This window comes from Stegodyphus dumicola, chromosome X1, assembly GCF_044657685.1.
Source record: "Stegodyphus dumicola isolate Sdum_Otavi_A_Nest chromosome X1, ASM4465768v1".
In the NCBI taxonomy this organism is placed as follows: domain Eukaryota; kingdom Metazoa; phylum Arthropoda; class Arachnida; order Araneae; family Eresidae; genus Stegodyphus; species Stegodyphus dumicola.
The window spans coordinates 257493096-257511928 of record NC_140780.1 but is presented as its reverse complement, the minus strand read 5'-3'; the positions used below and the strand labels follow the sequence as shown (position 1 = coordinate 257511928).

The following is an 18833-nucleotide window of genomic DNA, read 5'->3' as shown; positions in this document are numbered from 1 at the left end:
TATCAGATGCAGGTTTGAGCAGATAATTTAAATTAATTTAAATTTCAGATGTTAAGAAATTTTGTGCATTCAGTTGTTTAATATCGGGATGTTTTTTTTTTTTTTTTTTTTTTTTTTTTTCAGTAACGGAGCTTATCTCTAAATATTTCTAAATGATATTTTAATTTTTTCGGCTATACAGTTTAATATTTAAACTGAAAAATTAATCTGATTTTTTTGACTAAATGTACTAAATATTCTCTGTTCGATTTATCTAGTATTCATTCTTTACTATGGTTTGTGATCATTGTAAATTGAATTATATATTACGATGTTATTTCATTCTTTACTATGGTTTGTGATCATTGTAAATTGAATTATATATTACGATGTTATTAACAACTATATTAATTTATTATAAACATAATAAAGGAGCTTTTTGAGGCAATTTCTTTCTAAGGAAAAGTTTACCTGTTAAAAATAACAATAATTTTTTTAAATTTCTGCTCTGGCTTGTGAACTATGTGTGTGAGCGAGCGAGAAAGATATAGAAAGAGCTAGATACACAGATAGGTAGAAGGCAGATAAACAGAATGGTAGCTTGATAGATAGGCAGAATGATAGACAAAGATAGAAAAAAGGGGCAGGTGAGACCTGCACTTTCTACTGTTAGTGAAATCAGTGTACTTAGATACTAAAATATTACATTTCGTTAGAAGTTGTGTCTAGCATGAATAGTTTGAGTTATTTAATTATAAAATAGCATTTTATTCATCTGTCAAACACAAAATAGCAAAAATAAAGTTTTACCGTATTGCAAATCCAGACAAAAAAAATGAAGTACAAAACTCTTTTATTTAAATGAATTACAGAAATCAAAAGCTACCAACAAAAGTTTACTTATTTAATTCAACTATGTAGTTATTATTTAACTTGATAAAAACATTTCTTAAATTTACCAGCGAATTCAAGAGCACTCGAAGGAACCATATACCATCAAGTCAAATCTAAACGTTTAACGAAACGTTCAAACCTTGAATCCAACAGAATCGCACCAACCTGTCTTCTTCATATTGTAACGAAGAATAGATATTACAACAGTTAACAATAAACATTTAAAGCTGTAGAGTCATTAGGTATTTTTGCAAGCGGGAAAGATGAGCAACGCCTTCGCCAGGAGTCGAACCACGGACCTCTGGAATACGCTCCCGGCATGCAGAGCACTACACCACGAAGGCACGCTAAGTCGGGAGAAATACTTTATAAAGCACTAAAATGTTTTCAAGTTAAAACAGCTTCTACAAAATCATATATCATTACATTGATACAATATCACTTATAAAACAACAATACACAGCTATATGAATATATACATATACAAAGTTCATACGAATGACATAATAGTTATGAAAACAATCAATAATTATATGCATTTACAAACGGTAAAGCAGATCGTTTGTTACTGGATATATACGTGTTTGAGTTTTAACTCAAATTGTAACCACTCTGATAACATTATCCTTACCCTGGTGCGTTTTGACAATCATTTTTGCAAGATTTCATTTTAAGGGAGCTGAGTGTAGATTAAAATCCCCTTTATTCCTTCTCTAGCGGTATAACTTTAAATTTTTCTTTATTATCCTTGTACAAATTTCTCAACATTGTACGCAATCAATGGTTGGATCCAACGAAATTCGTACCATTAACACCAAAAATTTCCGAAGGAAGCACGTAACTTACCTTTACGTGCTATGAATATTTTAACGCACCAAAGAAGGCTTCAGTGGTTAGTCTATGAACAGTATCAAAATGAACAGCTTTAACAATAAAACAGATAAAAATACAAGCGGAAAATTTATTAAAATTCTTCTTTCTACCTAATAAAGTCTTTATAGAAAAAGGCTCAGCAAAATCAACAACTATTTTATTAAACGCTCTCGAATGAGTAATTCCATCTGATGGTAAGTCTGCCATTTATTTGCTGGGAAACTTTTGCATTACTTTTAAACAAATTGTACATTTATGCAATAACTTTTTACGGCATTCTTGGACATAACTATCCAGAACATTGTTCTTATTAACGGAGGGGTTCCATCTGAACCTATATGAAGAAAAAAACATAATTATGATTACTAACAAGATACGTAAAATTATGGTTGTGAGGAAGTAATTACTGGGTGTTCTTGATAAGGTCGTCTCGAAAAGTTTTTTAAGCGTCTGCCAACTCTTAAGAATCTAGAAATGGGCACAAACTCTATAAGTTTCTAGCATGTGACAAACATTTGCGCCTTTCTAAGCACTGAATTTCTTCAAATGTAGATGTAATTAACCAGTTTAGATTTTGTCTAATACCAAGGAAGTTAGGGCGCAATAATTGTAGTTGTATTAGTGCAATGTTCTTTCTTTTTATTTGATTTATTATGAAAAATAGTGCAAATATATTTGTTTTAGTTGTTTTATTATTCACTGAAGCAGTGTGCCGTAGGGTTTATGGTAACTAACCTTAAAACTGTTAAATTGATGAACTGATGTATTATCGGCTGATGGTATTAGTAATCTATTGTGATAACATGTTATTATATTAATTTGAGTAATTATGATCATTGGATTCATTTGTAGCTTATTTGAATAACGCATCACCGTGGTTTGAGTAATTGATTATGACATTTAAAGGTCAATCAATTATCTAAGATTCTTTTTTTTTTAATTTAAACTAGTATGTTTTTGTCTTATTGCTTGTGCTATACTACCGACACTCTTAGTTGGAATTCGGATTGTTTGGGTTTTCTAACACGCAACGCAATATTTCCAAAGTTATGTGATTTTTATGAAATGATTTAGGGTTGATAAAACTTTCCTATTAATTTCGATTCATATTTGCTGTGTTACGAATTTTATAATTAGTACTATGAAAGCTTTTCTTGTTTGCAATGAAAAATAGATTAAATTCGTATTTGGGAGCTTATAAATTTTTAATAGAACAGAACGTTCTTTTGCTCATTAACTGAAGTCTATTGCTACTAGAGTTGAACAGAGCAGAAAGAAGAGAAAAAATTTAGCAAGTGTGATTCTAAATTTTCTGCAAATGTTTTGATAATCACACTCGTTTTATACATATATAGTCTCTTTTTTCACTTTTAATCTACTTGCTTTCGTTTCTATTTTAGCAGCTATAAATATAGTTTCCTTTCGTTACATTAAATGCTTTTGAATATTCTAATAATGAACACTAGCCATTATTTAGGTAGTTAAACTCATATACTTAAGCTAAAATTAATTATCAAATTTCAAACTTATAAATATTTAACAAATTCAAAGCAGCAGTCTTGCAACTTAGAAGTGGGATAATTAGGCACATGAGAATTATAAAATGAAGGAACAGAATACAAATGGAAATTATCAAAAGGATTTACTCTGAAATGCTAATTGAATGCGAAAGTCTATCAGCTTAAAATGTGCTATGAGGTTGCGTTATAATCTCCCCATCTGCCGTTATTTAAATAGCTTCTAAAGCGAATGCGCGAGAAAGCCGGATTTCCCGATCCATTTAATACCTTCTTTTCACTTAAAATTAGAAATATCTTCAATATAACGGGATTTCCAATTTACGTTAGAAACTGCATAAAATTTGTATTAGGTTTTCTCTTCACAAGATTGAAATTAAGAGTAATAGAAGGAGAATAACATATCTGAGAGGAAAATTTAATACTTTAAATCATTTGCTAACTTAGTTTTTACTGTTTATTTTCAATTGTCTCTATCAAACAAGTTTCTCGATTTCTACTATGAGATTTAGATTTAAATCCGAGTTTCAGCTAATGTGGAGAAGTACCTAGAAGCTTTGTAATCTACTCATATTTTTAGCGAACTAAATCCTGTTTGAGCCGAAAATTCTCATAGATATGCTCAGCAAATTATTTGTTTTGGGGATGTTCAACAAAAATGACGAGAAATCTCAAATTTTGCTCGATAATAGACACCGAAAAATACTGTATGGTAATAAAATCATTCTTAAATAACTGCATGAATTTTATACCAAAAATTATAAAACAGGTTTAGTTAAACTCACTGAAGGTTGGCGAATATTTTACTTACTAGAATTCTTGCTTTACTACTATAAAATAAAAATTAGTTTCATTATTTACAGAACTCTCTTCCCACGTTACAGGGTTAAAGTTAATTTCGTAAAAATTCAGCATTTTTCTTTAGAACTATGAAACAGAAACTATTTATCTAAGGTCGATGTTTAAGGAACATTGGTTTGAAAATATTGTTTCATGTGCAGCAGATGAAGCTGTACAATCAAATACTTTTCATTCAAGCTCAACTACAAACTTAAAGTCTTAAAATAAAACACAGGAACCTTTTAAAGTAACCTTAGGTAAACCTTTAATCTTTAGCAAGCTCGCACTCCACTGACTGATATTTGAAGAAATTAAGCTTAGTTCAATAATTAAGTAAATTTTACTAAGCTCACACTCCTGGTGAATATTTGCAACTGTTTATGAATGTTTCTTTAATAAGTGGGGTTCCACTGTTAGATTAAACATAACGAATCTTAAAACTACATCCCGCTTAACTTTCCAATGTTAAAGATGACCTATCATCTTCCTGCTCTAGGCAGAAGTCTAGAAGTAAAAGAACAAAGACGCGATGAAAAACTAAATTAAAAAGTTTATTAACATTAATATTTTAGGCACAACTAAACAAATTTGTCTATTGCTCCCTGTGGGAGCTCAGGAATACAAAATGCTTAAATATTTACAAAATAATATATATATATCTAATATCTGTACAACCCAGTTCTAGATTATACGGGACTTCTAAACATAAACGTTATCAAATATCAGGAAACACTCGACACACACACAAAAAAAAAAAAAAAAAAAAAAGAAAAGAAACTCGGACAATAGTTGGTGGTTCAAAAAAGAAACAGCTTTCCTGGTGCGCTGCCAAGCTCTCTTACCAAACTACAAATTCTCTCAATGTTTAAATTCCACTTAGTTTACATCCCTATGATGCTTATGAAAAGAATGGAAGAAACACGAAAGAATTAACATAAGAAAGTGTTAATTAAAATACACTTTCGCAAATAACACAAGTCTCGATTACTGGTTAGCTTTCTGACTACCCCATGGCCATCAAATCAGCTATAAAAACTCAAATTATTTATATTTGAAAAATTTTGATTCTAAGCTATGCTTCTTCTTCTTTACCGAAGTAAGCATGGAAAGAAGGTTTTTAATCTGATTTTTTCAGATCATCATTAAACATACCCATACAGGTTTTATAAAAACATAAATTTGGCCATGCTTTAGAAACAAGTTTATTTAATTAACTATGACAAAACATGAGAAGGCTATCTGGCTAAGTGTAGGGAAAGCTTATCGCAAAATATTCGCAGTTTAGGGCAAATAAAGAAAATTTTAATAAAATTGCAAATTTCTTAATAGTAATATTAATTCAGGCCGTACAAAAGCACAGAGTATTTACGCATTCAAATAAAAAAGTGCAATCACTTTAATTATCCTTCAGAATACTTACCTAGGTAGTTAGCTTGATGTATCAAAAGCACTTTTAAGTCTGAAAGCTTACGTCTGAAGTATTAAATTTTACAAACTTTGTATAAAGACTGAAAAGGTAAAGATGGCTGTGGATTGAAAGCCATGAATAAGGAAAAATAAAACTAAAATAATCACTCCGCATGAAAACATTTTCACACATGATGAAAGAGTATACAGTCTCATATTTTTAGGTAACATAGCCTGACGAGCTCTTGACGACTGTGTAAGGAATTATTTTTAAATTATCCTGTGAGTCGTTGGGCTAGTTTAATTACATTTTATTTTGAGTTCAATATTACTTGTTTGAGTTAAGCCAGAAGTGTCCGCTTTATATAAGCCCAAGTGGGACCATCTGTTTAACTATATGTAATATAATAAAGGGCCATTTTCACCCTTCTTCTGACATTTCTGTTGTCGTAATCTTTTAGCACGCGCCTATGCGCAAAATTTACTACAAATTCAGTTTTTAATTCACATTTTTCGCATATCGAAGCTGAGACGTCTGAAGATCATTTCTATTACTCCTTTCTACCCTTCCCCACATCATGGAATGTGCCAATAGGAAGTAATTTGACTTTTTTTTAAACTGGGCATTTGTGCTACGTGGCAGCTTTTTCATAAAATTTACTACACGCGCGCGGTCGTGTTTTAAAATTCGAAAAAAAATATTTTTTCTCAAATATTTTGTAATTTTTTGTTATCAATTGCCGTGTATTACTTTAATTTGAATACATTTAGCTCTGTGAATTTTATATCGGTTTTCATGGCAAAAAAATATGTGCAACCAGCTGATTTTGCTCGCATTCTTCAAGAATTATATGATGAAGAACAGAAAGACAAGGAAACTTTTGGAGAAAAAGAGCGCTTTCAATTCCTCATTTTCTTTTATTTCTATTTTTTAGAAATAAATAAAAATATTAAAGTTAGTTTAAAGTGTGTTTTTGTAACCAGTAAGAAGTAAATTTTCTTGCAGAAGTAAGTAATGCTAAAGTTACTGGATGCTGGAAGGTTAACGCACAAGAAAGCTATGACTTGTAGAAACCAGCTAAAAACAAGCCAAATGGCTGGAAGCACTCAACGCCATAGAATTAAATAACGCCATAGAATTAGAAACACCATAGAATTGCTGGTAATCCAAAGTAACAACGGGACCTTCAAGCAGGTATAACACGTTCCAAAATCACCTTTCAAAAGCTTCTCTTAAATGGCACTTCTTTCTATCTTAATCTGAATATACGCGAGGCTATCTGATTAGCATTCTGGCAGAAAAGCGTGGATGAAAACGAGACTGAGAAGACAGTTGCTTCAGTTAAAAATTAATTGTTAGTCAAAGTAAATAAATCCCCACAACTGATTTATAGCTTGTCTCTTCGTTTTCCCTCTGCAAATGTCTGATCACATATTTTAACACATGTGCCCTTCAATGCTAACACCTTAGAGCCACTTTGTTCTCTCTCCTACTCCGTATCAAAGTATTGACTTCTCTGGCTAAATTATCTAACTCGCACAGCTCTGACTGGGTAGCGATCTCTACGAGTGGCTTGCTGAGCTGCCTCGAATTACACTAAAGCGCTTTTCAAATCTTTAACATCCGCCATTCGCAGTGCTTTCTGTATTTCAGGGTCCCGGATGCCATCGATGAATATTGCAGGGACAGGATTTGCCTTGTTTCTGTCGGGCACTCCTAAAAGGCGTGATGTGACAGCCTTTCAACATCCATAGCGAGCTCCTGAAGTGTTTCGGTGAGCTTTTGTTGACGGGATTTTAGTTGAAGCCTGCTGTAGTCTTTCAAACACTTTTCCCTAAAGCGTAGCTCCAAAGCGTCAGATAGAGCTTCAAAGTCTAGTCTCTGGTTTTCGGGAAGCGTCTGCAGGATATCCGCTGCGTCTGCTTTCAGAAAAGCGGCGAGATGACAGGCCTTAGCTTGGAAATCTCATCCATTCACATCCGCCACGATAGAAAAATTGTGTGTACACTTGCCAGGAGGTCTTCGCGTCATATGTAGATAGTTTCAGAACGTGACGAGCAGGCATCGGTAAAAATTTAAAACCCTCAGAATTGCTTCCTTCTGTCGCCATGCTCTTCTTTAAAGTGTCAACTTCTTTGGCAATAGCAACAGAAATCCTTTCCTCAATTTGTTGTTCGATTTGTTGTTGGACGGCCGAAACTCTTCCTTTGACTCGTTGCTCCACAGCCGATACTCTCTCTTCTATTTGATCTTTGACAGAAGAAACCTTTTCTTCAATTTGTCCGACTTGATTTTCGACAGTTCCTATTCTGTCTTCCATAGCCTCGAATTTATTTTCTAATACGCAGGTTATTTCTCTTTTCCTTTCCTCTTGACCTGCTTCAATCTGTTCTTGAACGGCCTTCATCTCCTTTTTAACGGATTCTAGGCCCAATTTCATTTCTTCCTGTCCCGCTTTAATTTCCTCTTTAACGAAGTTTACGGCCCCTTCCATTTTTCTTGAAAAGCAGCGAATGCTGTCATCAATTGCCTGAATTGGTCTTCCATCGCTCTTGTAATTGGCATTCAAAAATCCCACCGCTGCCACCAAAAATTGTTGCGTGCGTACGGGTTCGTTATGAAATGAATGCAGAAGTCCAATAAAAAATGAACAAAATTTATTATCACAGCAAAAATGCTTGAATTTCCTCAGATATTCATGCAGTATTACAATATCTCACAGTAGTTGTCTTTTAACTACTCAAACGTTCAAGAGAACCTAATTCAAAAACAGCTAAAGAAAGCTAATCCGCGAATTTGTTACAGTCAACAAGAGCAGTTTTTTAAACAAACTCTTAAACCAACAACAAACTAACTAACTATTGAATTGAGAGTTTTTCCTCTTTTTCATAAGATTTTAAATCGCGCGAGAGAATTTTTTGGACTTTTCTCGAAATCAAAAAGAGATATTTATTGATTAAATGTTAAAAGCACGTGCTTTTGTATTTTTAATTTTCCGGCTTAGCTTTCCTTTAATATTCGTCACGCGCTGCACCGCACGGGGAATAAAACAATTTAATTTATAATTCAACTAACATTAGCTATTTAAATACCAATTTCGTAACAATAGATTGAATGTCAAACTACATTTGCATCACTGTGATTCGATTGGTTCATTCTTATATTAGGCTGATATAAAATTCAACAGTTAGACAGTTAGGCGGTTATTAGGCTGATATAATATTCAACAGTTCGGCTTGAACTTCGCAGGTAGTTTGCGAGGTTTTGTCTGTGTTAGTAAGAGGAAAGCAATAACTACGTAAATAAATCCATTCGGAAATTTAGTGCAGCTCGTTTTCTGAATGGATTGAGGAATGGGAAAATTACGCTAATATTTTTAAAATCTTCAGAGCCTGGCGCTAAAAGCTGACGGGGATATACGATAAAGTACTGTAGTTATGTTCCATATTTTTGTTAGAATATAAGTAAAAAATATAGTTTACGTTTTCCGTTTTTAAAAGGGCAAACTTAATGATGCTGAAGAAAACTAACTGAATATTTTTTGCCGTTAATTTGGACCCCTGACTATTAAAAAAGGAAATAAAAAAATTTATTTTGTATCAATGTATAAGTGATTTCGGTTTTCTTAATTAGCTCATTGATTGCTGAACTTACATACTTCAATTTATATATTGCTGTCAACGAATATATTGCTAGTTTGGTATTTCCTATCAGCGCATCAGAAATATATAGACTTACCATATCTCTGAGATAGCACGGACACGGGTTCCTGGGCCGGACCCCTATCCCAGGCTAACAAGATGTGTGATAAAAGTAGCATGAAAACATAACGTATAAACATTCTCTATTGCGAAAGCTTTTGATAGGGTATGGCACCGGAGACTTATATACAAACCTATCAAGTTAAACTACCGCGATAATTTTATTAGACTTATTGCTTCCTATTTCCAAGACAGACTTTTTAAATATTAACAATTTTAATTTGCCATAAACAGCCAAGCAGATACCTAATCCATATCGGATAACACTCAATAGCTTCCGCGAAAAAAGTGTAACACTTTAGAGACATCAATAATATGAGGTAATAACACATGTAAAATAAACATTTTCAGACACTGTTTTGATTTTATTGAGTTACATGCTCCAATACAATTCAAAATTTTACGAAACTTCTGTTTACATACTCAAGAGGCAATTAACAATGAAATTTGGGAAAACAGTGAATGCAGAATCCAATACTGCATAATTTGCAAACAGCTCTTGAATTTTTCTTCCATGTATATGATAAGCATCTTCTCCGGCGCCGCTTGGCATTTTGTATCTATATGCTTTTGCTGCCAAGGCGGAGAAGATCTTTATTATTCTGCCTCGAACCGCATTGTTCCTAGGTGTTGTTCCTAGGTAATGCCTCGCCTAAATAACTTATGATAATTGATCTTTGAAATGCTAAAATGTCCTGCGCTTCGTCAGGACAAAACAGTTTGGAAACACTCTGAGAACTGTTTCAAAACGGTTTAAGAAAAGAGGCCAACACTACGTTTTTCCTTGGATAGAAGTAAAATAACCTACTACGTGGCTGTCAAACAAATTCACCCCATTTTTGAGTTTGTTGTTTGAATTTATACAAAACGGAACATCGATTTCCTTCCTGCTTCTTTTCACCCTGCACTCCAATTTGCTTTTCACTTCTATTCCTTTGAAATTTGTCAGTGCGCGATTATCACTCCATCTTACTGCAGCTATTTCGTTTGCTTCATCAAAAACTGCATCAGAAGAAACACTTTGCAGTTTGCTCAATTTTTTTCTAAGGCACAAGTGAACATTTTGCCGTTCGATAATCTTGTAAAGTTCCACTTACACAAAATTCTTTTTCTTTCAAAAGGTCAAGTAACCCATGTTATGAGAAAAAATGGTCCATGTATATACTGTGAAATTTCGGGTCTTCCACTATTGAAAGCAGAACGCGCTGAGAAAGAGGTTCCTTCCATTTTTCTTGGGTCTCTCGATAAGGAATAATATTGAAGGGTCATACATCGTAAGATATCAGCATCCCTAATTTGTATACGAATTTTACAGGTTAATTCTTCATGAGCATCTTACAACCGCGCTTACCAAAACAACTTACTATTCTTTCATCGACTGTTAGACTTTCTGAAAACACTACAAAATGTTTCAAGGTAATATTCAGTTTCTATAACAGTGATCGAATTGTATATTAACGGTCATCTGCCATGATTTTAGAGTAGTCATTGAAATGCACATAACATTTGGTATCACTGTATCAATTCCGGGGCATAGCCTGACTCAATAAAGTTGTATCAGTGTCGGGGACATTTTCCCAATACATTTTTCCACGTGGCAAAATATGAAGTAAACCCTCCTGGCCGATAATAATTTGTCTCTTGTTTAACGCAGCAGACACAGCACAGATTAAAAAAATACTGTTAAAAAAAACAAATTAAAATTCCCAAGATTATTCTCTTGCCATATATAATGTTCATCAAATCCTTTCGAAATCTGAACTCTTTCCTGTGGGAACATAATGTGATAAAATATGATATCCACTGTAAAACAGGATATTGTTTGAATGTATAAGAACTTCTTGAACTCACTGTTAGTGACGATAATGGTGTGGTGTGGTGTATTTAATTATAGCAAAGCACACGAGGGCTATCTGCCTAAGGGGAGGGATGCCTTCGTGGAGGACTTTCTAAGGGAAACTGGCTCGTATACACGTTACACACGGGGCAAACCACGAAAACGCCCATGCTAGCCCGTTCGCGGGATTCGAACCACGGACCGAACTACCAGTGTTCAGCGACTTTACCGCTCGGCCGCTGGTGGGCACGTTAGTGACAATAAAAGAATGATCATTTGCTTGTTTTGTATACCGGTTAGTCTCTAAAGCTGTATGTGATGTCATATATTTCGCCACCATGAGAAAAGGTTAAACTGGAGGTTTTCCTGAAACCACATTTACAATATTTTGTTAATATTGAAAAGTAGTACCGCTTCGTGAAAGCATGAACTGGGGTTCACATTTTTTCATTTAGGGGCTTTTACTTCATATTTAAGTCCTGAGTTTTTGATAAAATTTCTATAGTTCCTGCGTATCTTTTATTTCAGATTCGCTTCATGTTACTGACATCTTACAGTTTGAGACAGAATCATCTGTATGTTCTTTATTATTAACTGAATCAGGCTCGGCTGAATAATAACCACTTCAGGCTTATAAATTTCTTCATCATAGAAACAATTCATATGTTAAAAGCTGTTCCATAGAAAGGTTTCATCTGACATCACAGCTGTGAATACCCACAAGGTTATCAGGACTGCTATTTCTTCTTATCTGTTTAGCAAACATATAGGTGTTCTGAGTAGAACAGTGAGTTTACTGAAAACTAAGTCCTAAGCTACTGTAGAAGATATGACAAAGATAAGAAGGGTTTAATTACCTTTTATTCTCCACAATTTACAGGTGCTCCCGCCCTTCGGGATACCAAGACCAGCACTTGTGGTCTGAACATAAGAAAATAAAAACTACAAACTAAATTTAAGTAAGAGCGAAACTCAAATATTTTACACAGACTAGTAACACTAAGATTGGCCTTTTCCGTTTATGAAGTTAAAAAATGCATTTCTCAATTCTGTGGCTGCATTATCGGTAAATCTAAAAATCAGATAATCTTACCGAAATTACACGTCACCAAATTTATTTATTTTTATAGTTAAAGCAGTTAACGATCTGAAGATTGTAAAACTTTATCATTATGTCAGCTACTTTTTGTTTTGCTTGAAAATATTAAGCGTATGGTTTCACATGGTGACCTTTGCAACAGGTTTTTCAATGCGCTTACCTCAGTTTTTTCTATCCCTTTATTTTAGATTTATCTGGTTATTTTATCCGACTCTACAAATACTGGAAAGAGCTTTTCAAATTAAATACAAAATGAGCTTCATTAATGCTTGAACCCCAAAATGTTTTTAAAAAAATGTTTTGACTCTTTTCTTAGTGAAAAGCTTAAAGTTTAACCTGGCAGAAAGTTTGAAAAGTTGTTGTTGTGTTGTATTTAATTATGGCAAAGCACACCAGGGCTATCTAAGGGGATGGATGCCTTCGTGGAGGACTTTCTAAGGGAAACTGTCTCGTATACACGTGAAAGTTTGAAAAGAAAATATATTTGAGTAAATACAGTCGGAGTAATTCAGAAGTTTATATACTTTTAATAATTTCGTTCTCGAAATCCTAAAATCCATGCGCAGCTATACCAAATCTTTCTTGATTAGTGTAATTGCTAGTCCGGACACAAACATGCGTAGTTTCGATTAGTGTGATAATTTGTGTCAACTTCTGGTCGAGTAACTAATGAAGGTGCAGGATACTGACAATTTCGCTCTCCGGTAAGTAGGAACCCTACCTATTAATATTAGACAAATCTCAAGGTATAGTGTGTGTGTGTGAGTATGGCAAAGCCTCGAGGGCTATCTGCCTAAGAGGAGGGATGCCTTCGTGGAGGACTTTCTAAGGGAAACTGGTTCGTATACACGTTACACATGGGGAAAACCACGAAAACGCCCATGCAGCCAGCCCGTTCGCGGGATTCGAACCTCGGACCGAACTACCAGTGTTCAGCGACTTTACCGCTCGGCCGCTGGTGGGCCTCAAGGTATAGAGCCAGGCAGCATGCATTCGTAAATTGTGAGCGGAAAATACGTGCAATATATGAATGGCTCTTGATATAAAAAACGTAGAACTTGAACATAAAAATATCATAAAACGTGTCCGGAAAAAATAGTAGATATTTACACATGTTTCTTAACCTTACGTAAGTTATACGTGAAATTTAGGTATATCCATTCATATGAACGCGTTTTATTCGTAGTTTTTACATATAACATGCGTACATTTCAAGGGCTTACGTATATTTTTGGTGAATATTTACGTGTATTTACAGCATAGACGTAAATCTTCCCGTATTTTTACAACATATATTTTTAGTCAAAATTCATGTAAATCTGGCCTTCTTTTTTTTTTTTTTTTTTTTTTTTTTACAAACCTATACTTTGTATATATTGTGGAGAATAAAAGGTACTTAAAAATTTACGTAAATTTTCCATATTTTTTAACTAAGCATATTAGTAATAGTTTTTTTGTAAATATTCATTTTTTATTGATTCTACATATATCTTCACAGGTAAACATATGTTTATTTAATATCATATTTCTATAATTATATGCAGGTAATATGCGAATGTAAAATTCTATTTTGAACACATTTGATTTTCATAGACCGGTGCTTTTAGTTACATAGCGATAAAAAAGAATAATTGGACCGGACATAGTTAAACTTTACGATATTTAAAACACGCCGTCCACACATTCTTCTTTGCATGTGCTGAGATTTTCCACAGTTTGTTAAATGCGATAAGCTAAAATAAGAAACCAAAAATTTGTTCATTAAGTAAATCATCTTTCTAAAAATATATGAATTTATATTGAAGTAACTACTGAGATGGAAAACAGAAATAATTTTAAATTCATTGAAAACTATATATTTTTATTTAAAAAACTTATATTGTGTATTATGTATTGAATGATCAAATAAATAAGCAAATTAAAAAAATTAATTACTTTTTTATGATTTACCGTACGAAAAAATAAAAATAATAAAAGACACCTGTACAAGCAAGCCCGCACTTTGTATTTCCTTTGTATAGTTCAGAATCGCCATCGATTCCGGACAACCCCCAAGGGACTTCCCCGACTGGTTTTCTTTACTATTCTGCTGCTTGGAGTGCGGGGTGATTAGTCTGTTAGGGTAAGGCGCCAAGAAAAAATTTTAACTAAAGAAATTCACCGCAACTCGGAAAAGTTTAGGAACCACTCCATTAAAGTAAAATTTTCTTTCCATTTTCCAAATTAATTCACTGTCTTATAGTGCACTTCATGATACAACGTACAACATCGAAAACTTTACACTAGCACCATTTTACATCTTAAACAGAGTTTTGCTACCCTAAAGAGGAATATTATTTGCTAATGTTTTACATTCGGATTACGTTATTTGTCGTATTTGCTACTTAATATGACCCTTAAAAGTTACTCACTTCCTTCAATCCCCTACTTCCATTTCATTTTTTGAAAATTGAGGTTATGTGCTGTTTTTCAAACAATAAAAAATAATCCATCTACAAAATTAAAAATCTAACAAGTAGTGATTTTAAGAAGACTTATGCGAGTTTGTCAGTTTAACTTTTATGTTCAAACAGTTTCAAAGGTAAGATTCCTCTGCAATGATGAAGAGAAGAGGATTGTAACGTTCAAAGAATTGCTGGTTAAATATTTGTACACATAAGAATTTGACGAAGAAATTAGATTTGAGATAACGGTTTAATATTACGTAAGCTTAATCTAAGAAAATCGATATCTGGAAAAAAATTAAACAAATATTTAACATATTTTTATTTAAATATTTGGACTAGTATATTTTATGCATGGATATGTGTAAAAATATTACATGCCGCTCTTACACACAAATGCCTGTCTGAGACAGAAATACATGCAACGTATACAGCCTTTTACCGAAGTACTAGGTTGTTTATTACGGCGTATTCAATGGTCTGAGGAACGTACTAGAACCTTTGGGAAATTAATTTATCCGAAATCGAAATTCTCTGAAGAGGCCACGTTGAGATAAATAGCTAGGAGAACCTTATTCTGTAGAGCTACTCTTAGTCCGATTATTTTTTGCCTAACTGACTTAGTTGGTAATTTTATTTCTTTTACATAATCGCATTGAATTACTTTCAATTAGTTGTTGGTTGGCTAATTATACTAGATGTAAAGAACATTTTAGAAAGTTATATATTTGGTTTCAAAGAAAATAATTTTAGAATACTTAAATGTTTCGGCTGGTGGAGTTTAGTGTCTGATAATAGTATAAGTGCTACTACTATTTTGAGCCAATAGAACAACAATTACTGGCTATAGAACTTCAGCCTAAGTACAATAAAACCAATATAAATGGGCAATAAACACTTTAGCATTTAGTAGTTTCTTCAGCTAGTGGAATAAAAGTACTAGTAGTATATTAATAGCTGAAATATAAAAAATGATTGCAAACTGTGTATAAAGAAAACTTTTAGCTTTCTTGTTTTCAACTTGGGAAATGTAACATAGTATGGCTTTTTTAAAATGTGAGAGCAGCCAGGAATTGTGTTGAAGTATTCGATATGTTATGACAAATCACACAGCCGCTATTTGTCTCGTGGAAAGGGCGCCTTCGTAAAGGGCTTTTTTAAAGAAACCTAGCTTGAATTTATGTTATACATGCGAAAAACTCCCAAATTCTCATGCAGTCAGCAGGTATACTGGAGCGCAAACCCGTACTAATCTATTTTACTACTCAACCATTGGTAGGCTTTCTAGCAAATAAAATGATCAGTTATGCGAAGCGGCGAATTTATCAATATTTCCTGTAATAAAGATTAAAGGAATTAAATTTCATAAAGGTAACCTATTCACTTTCTTTTTACTTCGAACACTGAACTTCAGACAGATTGTTTAACTTCCAGTACGCAGTCGCATAAATCTCGAACGCAACTTCGTGAGTGTTTGAACTGTGAAAGCTCCAAAATGTAGCTAGGCTTTAATTATGTTAACCTATTAATTATGTCAGTGCCTGTGTAGAGAAGACAAAAAAAATGAATTTCCTCTGCGGCAAATCTAATTATTTAAAGTAAGAAACATTAAATATAACATTTAGTTTTTACTTAGTTATTTTTCTCCAGTTGGCATCCTTTTGTTCAAAAAAGTAGTAAAGTAGAGACGCAAACTGGAGAACGTTGTATGCAAGTAACAATCACTTTAAGGTAATATAAAAAAATGAAACTGCAATCTGAATATTTTAGATTACAGCTCAATCTCCCTAAGCGTTAACGATTAAAGTTTCAAACAGTTGAAAAAAGTCCACTTGCAATTTTGTTAAATATTAAATTCACAGACTTTTAAAAAATTTGCAATAAGATTTTCATATGTTGGTTCCCGTTCAACATTTGAAACATTTTTATGCTGAACAGTTATGATTAGCCTTCTAGTTCGAGTATTCAAGATGTAGAACATAAATACATATATTTAAAACTAGCTATTAAAGTCAGCTATGCCTAATGACAGAAAAATACTTGCTATGATATTGTTTGTTCATAAACATTTGCTATTGCGAGATTTATGCTTTTATTTAATAAAAAAATCTTAATTATTCAAAATATAGCCATTAATTTATTTATCTGGGTCGTTTTCACATGAAGCTGAAAGCTATCAGATTTACATTACGCCAAAAGTGGCGTTTTTTAACGTTTCGAGTGCGGCCTTTATTTAATAGCATGTTCTTCGCAGTTAAACCTTAAAATTCAATTCAACAACAATATCGCAAAACAATTTTAAAATGACCATATCTTTAGAATTTCTGATACACAGTCTCGCGCACTGAAGATAATTTTTTTTTCCGTACGGTATTGCCATTCCTCGCTTTGAAATCGTTGAGTTTGTTAATCGAAAATTCTTTAATATCTGATAAAATATGAAATAGCTAATAAAACAAATTCCAAATTAATGCTTCCAGACGCCCATATTCGGTGGAGGTTTACGTTGTTCGGTATTTGATGGCTCTAGGTATCGTTGTTTTATCACGATGCAAGAAACATGCATACATTTATGCAGATTCTTCATTATTTAATTTCTTTAAATATAATACAGGGCTCTAATATTTGGTGGCAACAATTTGAAAAGTGAAACGATATTTCAACGCAAAATATCAAAACGAAATTAATAGTCTTTCTGGGCAAATTGCCTCTTTGGACTAATAGTATGCGTTTTAATTGTTCTCATTGACACAGTCTTCTTTCTACTCAGGTTAAGGATAGGAACTGTGTTATTGATGGCTATCTTACGTCTATATTATATAATATTGCATTTTTAAATATAATAATATAATAATGAATATAAATATAATATTGCGTTGGAGCTGCGCTTTGGGGAGAAGTGTTTAAAAGACTACAGCAGGCTTCAATTAAAATCCCGTCAACAAAAGACCACGGAAACACTTCAGAAGCTCGCCACGGATGTTGAAAGGCTGTCCCATCTCGCCTTTTCGGAGTGCCCGACCGAAACAAGAGAAATCCTGTCGCTGCAATATTTCATCGATGGCATCGGGGACCCTGAGATACAGAAAACACTGCGAATGGCGGATGTTAAAGACTTGAAAAGCGCTCTAGTGCACGCCATGAAATTCGAGGCAGCCCAGCAAGCAACTCGTAGAGACCGCCACCCAATCAGAGCTGCTCATGTCCAAGAGCCAAGGAATGAATTCTCTATTCATCTAGACGGTATAACCAGGACAGGACAGGAAAAAGTGCAGGGGGCACCACGACATCGTCATAGACAAAAATGGTATTGCCCCACTGCACTAACCTTTTCTGGCATTTATTAAGACAAAAGATTACAAGTCATTACATTACGCAGTTGACATAATAAATTACATTAAAGTAAAAATTTATTTACATAGGAAGAACAATTATAAAGATAAACTGGGGTACAGGTAATCGAGGTACAGATATATTGGTATACAGGAATCAATATGGAGATAACATGTTACAATTAATTAGGTGTTGCAGTTTGACATTTGTTGGTGTGCTTGGAGGAATGCCTTAGCATATGGGAAGATGGATGTGATGTGAGTTATAATGCTATGTTATTTTTGTGTTGGTGGTATAATTGTGTGATTGTGCACAGATTTTCCAGAGTTTACTTTGCACAGAGTTCATTATGCATAGAGTTCAATGTGCACAGAATTGTGCGCAGCAGCATGGAGAGCACTTTGTATAATGGGCATCAGATAATAGTGTAAAGTTCAAAGTACTGCGCTTTGGTAGTTTGAAGGCACTGGTAGTTGATAATTATCACTCGCATAAATAGTGATGACTTAGGATAGGAGCACTCCCTGTTGAATATCATATTTGCCTTAAATTGTTTCCATGGAAAGTTAAATGGTGAAGCTGCAGATTAGATGTCATTCTTCAGTGGAAGTGAGCAAACAGTCATGATTCTTTGGACAGCTGTGTGGTGGCAATTCGATTGCTAAGTATTCATCATTACGTCCATTTTGTTATTTATGAGTGGCATAGTTCTCTACCTTGTTGTTGTAGCTTGTCTATGATTAGTTTAATGTTTTTGTACGTGTGTTGATGGTTGATTAGGAATCTTTAAATTCCATTCCCACTTGATTAGGGTCTTTGACGTGTAGGCTGGCGGTTATGAAAGACAT

At 33.6% G+C, this 18833-nt stretch overlaps 1 long non-coding RNA gene across 2 annotated transcripts in view; it reads right to left on the bottom strand.

Annotated features, from left to right (window-relative positions):
* Positions 1-821: 821 nt before the first annotated feature.
* Positions 822-18833, bottom strand: part of LOC118197941 (uncharacterized) — a 47377-nt gene continuing 29365 nt past the window's right edge. For both annotated transcript variants that reach the window (XR_004759675.2, XR_015038743.1), the window contains exon 4: positions 822-1220. This is a non-coding gene — a long non-coding RNA (uncharacterized LOC118197941). The remainder of the gene's footprint in view (positions 1221-18833) is intronic.